Source organism: Callorhinus ursinus, unplaced genomic scaffold (genome assembly GCF_003265705.2).
Source record: "Callorhinus ursinus isolate GAN/ISIS: 27379988/994484 unplaced genomic scaffold, GSC_fseal_2.0 scaffold10, whole genome shotgun sequence".
NCBI classification, from domain to species: Eukaryota; Metazoa; Chordata; class Mammalia; order Carnivora; family Otariidae; genus Callorhinus; species Callorhinus ursinus.
In genome coordinates this window covers 13,063,203-13,076,707 of record NW_027397072.1, presented here as the reverse complement: position 1 = coordinate 13,076,707, position 13,505 = coordinate 13,063,203, and the positions used below count along the sequence as shown (strand labels likewise).

The 13,505-nt window shown below is 45.8% G+C and overlaps 1 protein-coding gene across 4 annotated transcripts in view; it reads left to right on the top strand.

Annotated features, from left to right (window-relative positions):
* The window catches only part of CYRIA (CYFIP related Rac1 interactor A), a 120,666-nt gene that overhangs the window by 53,740 nt on the left and 53,421 nt on the right, over positions 1 to 13,505 (top strand). For 2 of the 4 annotated variants that reach the window (XM_025867769.2, XM_025867768.2), the window contains exon 3: positions 223 to 318. The exons of 1 other annotated variant lie outside the window; for it this stretch is intronic. The gene's annotated coding sequence lies outside the window, so the exon portion shown is untranslated. Of the gene's footprint in view, positions 1 to 222; positions 319 to 9,244; positions 9,336 to 13,505 lie in introns of all 4 variants that reach the window. One more of the 4 variants, XM_025867770.2, reaches the window with a different exon arrangement.

Genomic DNA, 13,505 nt, shown 5'->3' with positions numbered 1-13,505 from the left:
AATAAAATAAAATAAAATAAAATAAAATAAAATAAAATAAAATAAAAAAGAGTCAGACACTCCTTTCCTCCCTTCCTTCCTTCCTTCCCTCCCTACCTCCCTCCTTCCTTCTCTCTTTCTCTTTCTAAGTAAATGGCTGGGACCCAAGAGATCTTAGATGGATACAGATTTTGGCATTCATGCTGTCATTTCTCCACTCATTTTTTTTTTTCCATTTATTAGCAAACCCGTATTCCCTGAGTGGCCTGCTGTGGATTCAAGTGTAAGTCCTAGCTCCTGTCCTGGAGGTTTCCACCTTCTAGGAAGAGAGGCAGACAGGTAAGCAGGAGTGACTGGAATGGGGGTGGTATGTGAGGACTCCAAGGGCTCTGGTGAGAGGCAAAGGGCGGGGGACACCGCCCCCCACCCTGGGAATGGGGACAGGCATCAGGACAGGCCCCAGGCCAGTGGAGGATGGGTGTCTGCCTGGCAGAGAACTACCTTGAGAGCAGGTGTAAATGCACATAGGAAACCCAGTCCCACTATTTCATCATAACCAGAAGACTGGGATCTGCCCAGGGATCGCAAAGCTGAGCGTGTGAGAGCTGTCACTCCCAAGACCCTCACGTCCATCCCCACCAAGAGTGCGTGATCTCAGCAGTGAGGGACCTGGGGTTGCCTTCCATCCAGCTCCCTGGTCTCTGCGGTAGCTGGATGTCCACTGAGAGGTCTCCCTCCCAACTCCACAGCCTCCTTCTGCATGAGACCTTTCCAGTGTTTTCCAGCCCACATGAATCACCTCTTCTCTTGCACCCCTTTTCCAGAACACTTTCCCTTCACCCAAACCACAGCCCTCCCTAGAACATTCCATGCTTTACAGCAGGCTTTGAACATGGCTTCTGGCCCTCACTGGATTGTTCTCTCAGACCACTGCCGGGACCGAGTCTTACTGAGCACGGGTCTCTAAAATGAGTGAATGTTCATGTACCAGAGCCTTGGGATCTGTATTAACATCATTGCTTTGTCACCTCATGGATTTTTTTTTTTTAATTTGAAATTTGAAAGTCGAAGGATAGAGCTTTGGTGTTTGCAAATTATCCCCAACCTAGCACCTTCATGTTACAATTGTACTATTATTATAATTGCAATGAGAGCTGATTTGGGCTTCTAGGGCTGGGACATGGCAGGTCCTCAATTGCTTCTCAAGTTCCAAAGGAAAGGGGTCTGAATGAGAGAATGTCATATTAGAGCTTTGGAGACACAGGAGAGATGAAACCAGGCTGTCCAAGCATTGTTTCATGGAGCTACTTTGGAGCCACTTTGTTGAGTATATGAAAATCATTTGTAGTTTGCACGCCTATGCGTTTCATGACATTTACTGCCTCAAGTGTACACAAGGGCTTGAGAACAGTTTCTCTGTAGTCCTATCAGCATTCCACCAGATTCCAGAATTACTACTGTTTTTCACAGACTAACTCTCTAGCACTCCATGATGGCAGCAGTGGCCAATTTGGATACAGCATGGGACATTTGAAAGTGCTGGGGCTCTGTCATCACTGTCCTTGCCAAATAACTTGAAATCCAAATGGCTTCAAGGAGCAAGACCAGGGTGGCTGTTGCAGAAAGTGTTGTTGGTGTGGAATGCTGTGACTTACATGGAAGGTGCATCCCTGTTCTAATGAACTTAGCTCACGATTTGGCATAGGTTGCCTGGATGCGTATTTGGAAATTGTTGCACACTTTTACTGTATAAAACCCTAGGGCTCTGGGACAGGGAGGAGTTCCCAGCTCATTGAGCCAGTCCTGTGGGCAACAGAGAATAAGGATGAGGCTCAGAGCTGGGAAATGACCTTCCCCAAGGTTCTGCAGTCAATGAGTGGCTAAAATGAGATCAGGACGCAGAGGCCATGGCTCTCTGTGCGCTTGGTGGTATTACAGAGGCATTATGGTCAATGTTATGTCCTGTGTCCATTTGGCCTTGGGTGACACGATAACCATCTGACCTACCCAAGGTGCCAAGCTGCACTTCTGCTCTCTGGTTGCAAAGTTCCTACATAATCAGTCCTCAGCTGATTCTTCTGACCTTCTCTTCCTCCCTCCCCTCCCCTGCCCTCCCCTCCAAAATACACTTTCTCTTTTACAGTTTCATACTGTTCCTCGTTTGGACCATGCTCACTGGCCAGCATTTCCCCATCCCCTGCAATGGCTACTTCTCCCTCATTCTTATGCAAATGGCCGTATCTGACCAAAATATCAGATGACCTGAGAGCATCTCCTCCCATGGGATATGGAGGAAAAAACTTAGGTTTTGGTAACAGAGAGCTCCATGGGGTCACGGGAGTTCTGTTCATGAATGAATGACTACGTTCATTCCAAATGTACGTATGTGTGGCATTCCTACTATGTGTCAGGCCCTAGTCTAGGAGTTGAAGGTACATATGTCAATGGTAATAGAGATTAAAAAGAAAGATAAAGAAAGTGACTGGGGGTGGGGTGAGGTGAGGAGAAGTGAAATCCTATTTTGGACTGGGTGGTTAGGTTGGGCTCCCCTGAAAAATAAACCCTGAACAGAGGCCTAAAGAAAAAAACATGCAGATATATTGGGGGAAAGCATTCTAGGTAGACGGACTAGCAAGTGCAAAGGTCCTGTGGCAGAAAGATATGTGGTAAGTTCAAAAAAAGAAAAGGTGAGGAGGCAGAGGTGGCTGAAGCAGAGTGAAGGAGGGGAAGTTGCAGGTGATGAACCACTTTGCGATACCATCGCAGAGGGACTTGTTGACTTTGATAGGGGTCTTGTGCCTTACTCTGAGTAAAACAGGACACTGCTAAAAGGATTTAAGCAGAAGAGTGACAGCTGGGAAATCTGTTTAAGGGGTGACTGTGATACGCTGGGCAAGAGGTAATGGCTTGTTGGTTGGTCTAGGGCGCTGGTGATGAAGGGTGTGAGAAGCAATTGGATTCAAGATACATCTTAAAAGTAGAGCTGATGGGATTTGTTAGCTTGGTTATGGGGTATGAGAGAATGAGAGAAGTCTAGAATAACACCAGCTTTTTCGGACTGAACATCTGGACACATGGAATTGCCATTGGCTGAGTTGGGGAAGATGGGAACAGGGCAGTTTTAATGTTGGGTGTGTTAAGTTTCAGCTGTTTATCAGAGTCAAGTAGTCAATTGGATATACGAGTTGGGAGTTCAGGCGAGGCGGGCTCAAGGCAACAGGGAAGAATTTGGAAGTCATCAGCATCCATCTCTATGATGGTATTGAAAGCCCACCCAGATATCAATAACTCATATTGGAACTCTGACTCAGGGAGGTGAAGTAAATGTTGTTAAATAACATTGATTAAGACCACCCAGCCCATAAGCTGGCTGAGCTGGGATTCCACCCAAGTCCATGTCACTGTTGCTCTGCTGAGCATCAGTCAGGAAGCAGATCACAGCTCATTTTAAGGAGTTCAAGGGCGTGGTCTTTCTCTCATCTTTGCCAGACACATTTCAGCTGAGAATTTCTACCAGCTCAGCCCCCACCTTCAAGTTAAGCATGGCCTGAAGATCGGGCACTTCAGGTGCAGGATGAAGTAAAGCCCGAGGGTACACAGAGTGCTGCCCATGCCAACACGGCACACGATGTAAAGCAAGGGGGGACAATTTGAAAAAAAGCATTAGTGATGTGACACGAGACAGAGTCACGCCTCTGCTCTAAACACCGGCTACAGTTTAAAGCAAAGACATTACCAGGAGGCGCTTGTTGATTTCCTAGTGCCAGAGGTCAGAGGACAACGCCCACCCTCCCGGAGGCAGGTGTGCATGGCACACTGGCCCTCTGCAGGCGCTCGGCTCTGCTGTCCTCTCTTTTAGGCCAGGCCACAGGTAAATAAGTGCAGCGGACTCCATCTAGGAGAGTAAGATCTGACTTGTCCAAGGTCTGCAGCTAGTACATGGTACCATAGGGATCTGAACTAGGCTTTCCAGACCCCTGAGCTCCTGGCTGTTGCACTGCACTGCTTCGTAAGGGAAAGGAGAGAAGGGGCTGGAGGAATCTTGAGAGAGCATCTCGTGTCCTCCATCCAAGTATCCCTGGCATGCAGTTCTGGGAATGGCCAGCAGAGGGGACCACGCACCCGGGTTTCTCCAGCCCGCCGCCTGAAGCCATGTTGAATGAGCAAATGTCTGCAGCAGACTATGAGATCTAAATGTCTCCTTGGCAGGAAATCCTCGAGGAGCACTGCGGGGTTGTGCAAACAGCCTTACAATGTCCGCTTGTGTGTGTGCACTCAGCTTCGCCTGCGTCGCCCACAATGCTCTGTTTTTTTTGGATAATGGGGCTCTGTGGACCCATACGCCTTGTCATGCAAAGGGAGGGACCTGTATTTGTCATAAATGGGCTCTTGTATGATTAATAGCTGGGCGAAGGAGCACGCAGCAGCCGTTCAGCACCCGGCTTCACGTCTTCACTGAGGCGGTGGTCTGAGTCGGCTTTCTTCCCTTGCTCCAAAGCAGCAGTGCAGTATTTATTGCTAAAAGGGAAATGACTTGTTTACGTTGTGGCTGCAGTTTGGGCTATGCACGACAGGAGGTGCAGAAAACTAGTATTTGTTGTCAGGGGCTGACTGCACGCCCGCTACTTAATTGGCATTATCTTTATTTCCTCAATAGCAACACTGCAAAGGAAGTATTATAATTTGCATTTTACAGATGAGGAAAACTCCCGATTCCGAAGAGTAGCAGGACTTGCCCAAGGTGTCCAGAGCGCATGGTATTCCCATTAAACGACTCTCTTTCCTTTTCAGTGTGGTCCACGGTCCACACACTTGAAGATGCCTTCCTCGTCCTGTCTGGCTGCCCACACACTGAAATCTGTGATTTTCAAACAGATGAGGAATTTCCATTCCCGGGCTTCGGTGTGTTTATAGTATCTCCTGGAATTATATGCAAAAAAAAAAAAAAAAAAAAAAATGGGTCTGTGTGGATGTGTGCATTTTTCTGAGAAGGCTGATTTACATCAGATTCTCGAAGTCATCTGCAGTCATATTTCTATTTGGGGACATGCTTCTTTTTCTCTGACCTCTCCCTCTTACAATGACTGTTTTCTCTGTTGAGTGTATTCATAGCTGACATCTCACTGTAGCTATGCCGAGCCTACTCTTGTCACCCTTCCGAGCAGACAGAAGTGAGGAGGGCTGTGTGCTGTGCTGGACCTGGGTTTGGTGCTCGGTGGAGCAGAGGAGGGAGGATGCAGTGAAATGGGTAACATTCTGAAAATGAAGAAGACATAGCCCTTGAAAGAATTCACAGCAAGTAGGGTTGTTTACTCAGCCTGGGAGTCAGGTAGGAGGTTTCTGGGAGGAAATGCTATTTGATTTGGGTCTTGAAAGGTAGAATATTGGCAGGCAGAGGATAGGGGAGAGGCATTCCAGGCAAAGGGAATAACATAAGCAAAGGGGGGGGAAAAAAGGCAAGAAGGAGACCAGAGCTGTTGGCACTGTCCATATTCTGGTGTGACCAAAGTACACAGTGTTCGAAGGAGCTGAAACTTGAAAGGGAGCTCTGGGTCAGATTTTATGGCCCTGAATACCATGTAAAAAAAAAAAAAATTGTGCTCATCTTAATTTGACAGCCAGCTTGGAAAACATTTATGCTAAAACACGCCCTCCTTCCACCCAGCTAACCCCACGTCCCACTCAGCCATGGAGTCTGCCTTGGGAAGCAGTTCCTTGCACAAGAGCCACGTCTCCCAGTGCTCAGCAAACCCGCCCCACCCACCTCTCCCGTCCCAGCCCAAGTTGATGGTCTCCATCACTTGCTTGGGGTTCAAGCCAGGGATTTTACTTAAAAATGTTAGTTTGGTCTGCCATGAACAATACTTTGAAATCAAGCTAATGGCTGCCTTCAGAAACTGGAAACAAAAGCAGAACCACTCCTGCCTCTGAGATTTCAAGGGAGGTTTTCAGGCCCTTCGATGCCCTTCGTGCTTGAGATGTAGTGGAGCATCCCAATCTCCCTTGGCTTCAAATTCTTCAAGTTTTTAGTATGTGAAATGGCTTTTGTTGGTCTTTTTGGCACTTACATAATTTTTGACATCTCCCCCCAAATAAATTTGACCTGGGAAATAATATCCTGAATGCTTTGACATGTCAGTTCCAAGTCTCCTTGGGTATACAGGTGGGCCCCAGTTTAAGAAAACTCAGCATCTGAAAACCGAGACTTACAAATCAAGTCAACCCACGGCACTGGGGTGGGTGGGATTTTCCAGGGGGCTTTCACTTCCCAGAAGGATTTCTTCCAATAGCACCTCCCTGTGCATCAACCTGCTAGATCATATTTCACCACCTGACAGTGAACTATGGAGGTAAAGAAACTTCGAGCACAAATGTGTGATGCAGCTGCCCATGGAATGAAAACCAGGCAAAAACGAGGGGAAATCTTTTTTTTTTTAATGTTATATTGTAAGTTAACAGAAATGGAAGAGATTTAATCCTCCAGCAATCGTTTTGCACATGGCGTTTCCTGTGACATGCTCTGGAGACTAGTACGTGATCTGAGGTGCTTGGAGTACCTGGTGTTGAATTAGTGGGGATGGGAGGGGTAGGGAGAGTGACTCAGGCGATAAGGAGATACTGCAGCGAAGAGGAGGCATGGAGAAGGGTGGGTCTCGGGGAGATGTGAAAGTTAAGTGGATAGTTTGGGGAAGAAAATGGATCTGTGGAGTGTCGTAGGTACAGAAATCTCAGATGACACTCGGGTTTCTGGCTCATACAATTAGTTGAATGATGATGCTTTTCACTGAACAATGGAAGGGAGGGATATTTGCAGAGAATATTAAAACCCAAACCCAAATCGCTGTGCTTTCAGGAAATTCACTTAGATTTGCGGGCCTGGAGTTGAGGAGGAAGGTCCAGTTTGGGGCTAGGGATTGAGAAGTCTTCAGCATATGGGCAAAAATTGGGAGTCCGAAGGGTATCACCTGAGAGAGCGGGGAAGGTGTGAAGAGAGACAACTGGAGACTGACATTTTAAAGGTTGGATGGAGGAAGTGGAAACTTGAGAAGGAACACTCTGGGAGAGGAGGAAGGAGCAGAGATCAGGGAGCAGAGTCAGGGAGGTGGGTTTGACCCAGAGCACATGCGCCAGGACTCAGCTCCTCCCTCAGAGGAGGGGGAACCGGGTGCTCGTTGAGCTACTTACCTGAGAAGGAATTCTGGAAAAAGGAGATTTGTAATCCAAGAGAATGGACAGTGTTTAATCTAAATCATTGATGGTCTGGACAGCCCAAATTTTAAGTAACTTCTTGGTGTTTCCTTTCGGTTTCTAGACTGAACTGAGGCCAAACCAGAAAAGTCGAGTAACTACCCCTTAATTTCGTTTAGGCAATGCACCTAGGACTAGCGCTTAGGTCCCCAGGCTGCTGGCTCTGCAAGGGGTCACTTCCCCTTTGAAATTAAGCAGAACTGGCCTGGGTGGGCTGAGACTTGTCAGTCCTCCTTCTGGGTCAGGGGCAGGCCGATCAACCTGTTTGCTCACAACCGTGTTCTTGGTTTCACAACTGAAAGGGAACAAATTCACTAATGACTTCCCAGCGGCGGGCTGGTCCGGAGCAAAGCCCCAGCTTGATTGTTTCCATACTCACGAACATTTGAAACTGGGGGGCATGTTGACTTTCATTCCCTAAAAAAGAATCAGATTTTGCCCTCGTTTCTTGGAGGCTTTTTGCTGCTTTAATATTGATGTTTATGGGGAAATTAGCTATGATGAGGTAATAGTCTATTTTAGAAAACTGAACTCAGATACTGAAAGGGCTATTTTAAACCTGCATTTAATTGTTGCATTCCATAATGGTCTCTTGGTTTTTTGTTGTTTTGTTGTTGTTGTTGTTGTTGTTGTTTTGAGAATTCCCACGGATTGTCTTGCTCTAGTAAGACTCTAGTAGTTTATATTCCACGGGGACTGCCAAGCTCTTTTGAGGGACACCGTGGTATTAATGATCGATGAGAATATTCAAGGCATTTTCCCAGTTGAGTGCCATTACTTGTAGTGTTAAAACGTTTTGAAAACACATTTTAGCCATTAACTCATTTTTATTGTCAGATGAAAGTGCTTTAATAGACTCACTCTACTTCAGTTCTCCTCCTTCATCTCAGAATGAAATCATCTGTTGGATTCTTGGCAACCCATTTGGCAACACAATGGAGAACCTTACGACTTCGTTACCGAAGTGGCAGATGGGGAAGGGCATTCCAGCCCAGCCCAGCTATCTAAAATCACTAACCTGGCTTAGCAAATTCTGGCTCCTGGAATTTATAAGCTGAGCTACTTCATTCCACTGGTGCATTTTGTTCCCCCCCCAGCAAAACAGGTGCTTATTTCGTTTAGGCAATGCACCTTTATTTTAGTTGAGAGGTATTTTTTTTAAAGGCACCTATTTTATATCTAATGAAGTATAGGCTGATGGTTAACTGGTTTTGCTTATAATTCAAAGCAGTCAGGTCGTGTAAATGGTGTACTGGGGGGTTCTGTGGTGACCAGAGAAAGTGTCTGGGGGCCCTGTGAATAGCAGACTATCAGCACAGACTGTCTTTCCTCCTGGGACATCTCCCTGAAAGCTGCTGATGGTTCATTGGCGGCAAGCCAGAGGGGTTGTTTTGCTTTGCAGGGCAGTGTGGGGAGCCCACAAGCCTCTGGTGTCACGGGCAGCCACTGCCATCCTGGTCCTTGTCATGATTTCTCCAGCTCTGAACTTTGTTGATTAGGTTGAAAGGTAGATTGTCTTACTAGCCTTCCTAGTAAGCCTCCTCACAGACAGCCCCCAGAAACTTTCCTAAAGCCGGAGCTGGTCTGCTTTTCTCTATTCTGCTGGGAGACATCTCGGGGCGCTGTAGTAGTTAGGAGGTCAGACTTCAGATAAAACTACGTAAGGCCTGTAGCAGGATCCAGCTGGAGGCCCTGGCCTGAGAGCCGAGACCAGGCTCCCCTTGGAGCTCTGCTCCCAAGTCCGGGCAAGTAACTGACCAGGTTATCAGTTCCGAGATTTTTTAATTTCAATAAACCAGTAAAATTTCAAAATAAACTTTGGGGATTTAGGATGCAACTCTCACCTTTGCTTTGTAAAATAAGTAAAAACACTGCTGCATAAACATGTTTGAATAGCTTTAGCTTTCTGCAAGCCTCATGACATAGCCTTTGTTTTTCATGTTTTGCCCTAGACTAATGATGCTTTGTAACCACAGGGCAGAGTAGTTAAGGATTGCTTGTTTTTTTTTTTTTTTAGCGTTAACTGTGTGCTAGGCCCTGCGCTAAGTGCTGGGGGTACAGTAAGGTATAAAAACAGCCCTGCCCAAGAAGACCTGACCTTGAGAGAGGTAAGGGATAAAGGGTGTAATCACTCACAGTCCAGGCTGATAGGCACCATGACATAGTCAACACAGCATGTTGGATGAACGGAGAGAGGTAGAGCTCACTCGAGGGAGGGGATTTTGTTTTACCTGAGGTGGGGTCATAGAGTAGGGAGGAGTCAGGGGGCTCCTTCTGAAGGCCCTGGTTTCCAAACTCATACTTCAAAGGGAATTCCAGGGAGGCACTTGCCAAAACCAGTGCTTAGAGGTCACATGGAATTGGATTCCAGACCCTGCTCTGCCACCTGTGGGCTTGAGAAAGTTTCTAAATCTTGAAGATTCTTTTTTTATCTCTAAAATTGAGATAATAACTGTTCCTACCTCATATGGTTGTTGTAAAAATTAAAATATGCTAATACATGAGAAGCTCTCATCACTATGGCCTGCAAAGCATTAAAAAATGTTAGTTGTTATACTAATTGGAAGCAGAAGGAGAAGCATGTGCAAGGGCCCTGAGGCAATAAAGCGCAGGGCTCCTTTAGAGAAACACAGGGCATGGGGGGAATGTAGGGTCCCTGGATAGGGAGGAAGACAGGGGACAGAGGAGATGAGCAGAGGCCAGAGGCCAGGTTCTTCTGTGCTCAGTGCATGTATCTGAATGCATTCCATCCCGCAGGCACTGGGAAGCAGTGGAAGCCTATTAAGCAAGGAAGTAACATAATCATATTTGTGCTTAGAGAGAGGGCGCTGCCAGTCTTACGGAGATGAATGGCAGGGTAACAAGATGAGTCAGGAAGATCGGTCTGGGGGTATTTGCTGGATGCAGGCAGGTTCTGCTTGGTGTTTTAGAATTAGAATAATCAAGGTAGGGGCAGAGAGAAGTGTGCACAATTGTATGAACCATCCATGGGGATGTCGCTGTTAGGTTGCTGATTAGCACATTCTGGTGAGACCTTATGAACTTGGAGCAGAAACCCTCCAGTGACAACAACGCACTGCACTGTACTTTTTATGTCTTAAAGAATGGGTTGGATGTCCCAGTTACTTTCTGTGTTGGCGGTTGGAGCATGAGATCAAGAGGCAGGATATCTCCATTCTGGTGCCTTCCTTGGCCCTAATGTGTTGTGGGTCCTTGAGCAAGTGCTTTTTGGTAAAAATAGGAGCTATAAAAAGATGATCCCAGTTCTAATACAGAATGTGTTGTGATGACATTTGGGACTCTGGATCGGGAAGTTCAGAATCCATCTGGAAGACTTAGGGAAAGACCCTACACCTGACCTGTGAGTTCTGGTCTGTAAAATGGGTCCAATAATACCTTTTCTACATTTGACACATGCTGATGTTGAGGGTGAATGTGGCCAGACACCTTTTGGACAAAGATGTGATATTATATGAATCTATGTCGTTGTGTTCGTGATTGGTCTGTGTCTTATATGCTATGCTGCAGAAAAATGTTAGGATCAACCAGGACTTCTTATGTCACAAAATATTGATTTAAAAAAAAAGATTTTATTTATTTATTTGATAAATAAAAGAGAGAGAGAGCAGCAGCAGTAGAGGGAGAGGGAGAAGCAGGCTCCTCGCTGAGCAGTGAGTCCGATGCGGGGCTCGATCCCAGGACTCTGAGATCATGACCTGAGCCCAAGGCAGATGCTTAACCTACTGAGCCACCAGGTGCCACCAGTCACCCACGAAGTCTTTGATTTCTTAAAATCTTTGTGCCAGGGGCAGGGATGTTAAGTATTATAGATTCTGGAAGGTATTGGCTCATTCCAAGTGCTAACAAAACTCATCCCTTCTGATGGAGGCATTGGGCATTTGTCATCTTAGACCTTAAGGAAAAAAATATTAGAAGGTAAAACCCTGCAGGGCTACTGTTTTATGTATTTTTTTCCTCACCTTCTGTTCTTATTGATAAAGGTGATCTTGGCTTTGGAATTCTCCTTTCAAATAGTCTTAGCTACTAAAGAAATCTTCTGAGGGCCTATTCTCTAATCAAGAAAATTGGCGTTGAAATTCTGGTGGATGCAGGAAAAGGTCAGCGTTCACAATAATGTCTGCACCCTGGGCCTGAGTCCTTTGTTATGTCTTACTTAGAGTAAACAGATTAATTTCCTCACAAACTATGACCACATTTTTTAAAAGCAAGCTCAGTTTGGTTTTATTTGGTTTTACACTCTGGGAATACTGCTAATGCTATTATTCAGTTTTTCCTTCCAAACAAAAACAGAGTTCCAAATTATACACACACACACACACACACACACACACACGTGTGTATGTGTGTGTGTGTGTGTCCTTTAATTTTCTCCTCTCTTTTGGAACTGGAAATGTTAGCAGAGAAATATTTTTTAAGAGTCTTTGTTTTCTACTGAGGAAGCTTAGAGCTAACTCCCATGGAAGTCATTTTGCTCCCAGAGCCAAGAAAGTAGTCGTAGAAAATACAACATGCACATCCCAAATTGTTTCCCATGGGAGATGAGGGCTTCCCTTGGCAGGGACATGTGGGCCTGTCTCTACAGGCACTGTTAACACTCCTACAGTGGCTAGAGAAATGCCCTCATTCTAGACTACTTGGAAAAAAATGCGAAAGGACCCATTTCAAAATTATATAGCAGTAAAAGAACCTTGAGGAATAAGCCCTCTGTATTTGGAAGACTTGACGAGTCACCCAGCTTGTGCCTTTTGCTCTCCTCTCATCCCTATAAATACCACCCCCCTCCACCCCCCACCTGGGGAGCTTCTCTTGGCCAGTCCAGATCCATAGGGTGCTTCGTGCTTTCAGGACAGCTCATTTCTATTAAGCCAGCTTTTCTGGGACACTCCACCTACAATGGTTTTCACATCCCTCTCTATCTATGGCATTGAGCAGTGCTCCTGTGAAACAGGCCACTTTGGAATGGAACAGAAACTGTGGACCTTCTTCCAAGAAAAGAGAGTGCATCCGTGTGATAGCAGGTTAGCCTGCATGCAGTTTCCACAGCACATGGACTCCCAAAGTGCCCAGGCAGAGACCACCTAGGGGTCTTGAGCTCCAGGTCTCCTCCTGTGGGGAAGAGAGCATAGACTTCGGGGTCCCAGACTCACAAAGTCAAAGATGATTTTATCTTTTATTCTCCTGCAGGGCTCAGAAGGTGCTTTCACCACCTGAACCTCTTTTTCTTCCAATAAACATGAAGATAATTATAGGGAACTCAAGGGTTGCTATGAGTTTTGAGTGAACTAAAATGTGTGAAAGCTCAAGCATAGCACCAGGCAAAAAGTAGGCATTCAATAAACTGTGGATGTTCTTGTCCCTCTCATGTATAGTAACATAATAATAAGCTATAGGGGCGCCTGGGTGGCTCAGTCATTAAGCATCGGCCTTCGGCTCAGGTCATGATCCCGGGGTCCTGGGATTGAACCCCGCATTGGGCTCCCTGCTCAGCGGGAACCTGCTTCTCCCTCTGCCACTCCCCCTGCTTGTGTTCCCTCTCTGTCAAATAAATAAAATCTTTAAAAAATAATAAGCTATAATTCTTCTGATTGGTTATTAATATGTACCAAGTACGTACTGTTACTTTTACATTCAATTAACATTTTTGAGCACTTACCATTTATAAGAAATGTGTTATATGCTTCCTGGTTAGATCAAATTCTTTTTTTTTTCCTTTAAATTTCTTTATTGTCATGTTAATCACCATACATTACATCATTAGTTTTTAATGTAGTGTTCCATGATGCATTGTTTGTGCATAATACCCAGTGCTCCACGTAGAACGTACCCTCCTTAATACCCATCACCAGGCTAACCCTTCCCCCCAACCCCGTCCCCTCTAGAACCCTCAGTTTGTTTTTCAGAGTCCATCATCTCTAATGGTTCGTCTCCCCCTCTGATTTCCCCCACTTCATTCTTCCCCTCCTGCCATCTTCTTCTTTTTTTTTTTTAACATATATTGCATTATTTGTTTCAGGGGTACAGATCTGTGATTCAACAGTCTTGCACAATTCACAGCACTCACCATAGCACATACCCTCCCCAATGTCTATCACCCAGCCACCCCATCCCTCCCACCCCCCACCACTCCAGCAACCCGCAGTTTGTTTCCTGGGATTAAGAATTCCTCATATCAGTGAGGTCATATGATACATGTCTTTCTCTGATTGACATATTTCACTCAGCATAACACCCACCAGTTCTATCCACGTCGTTGCAAA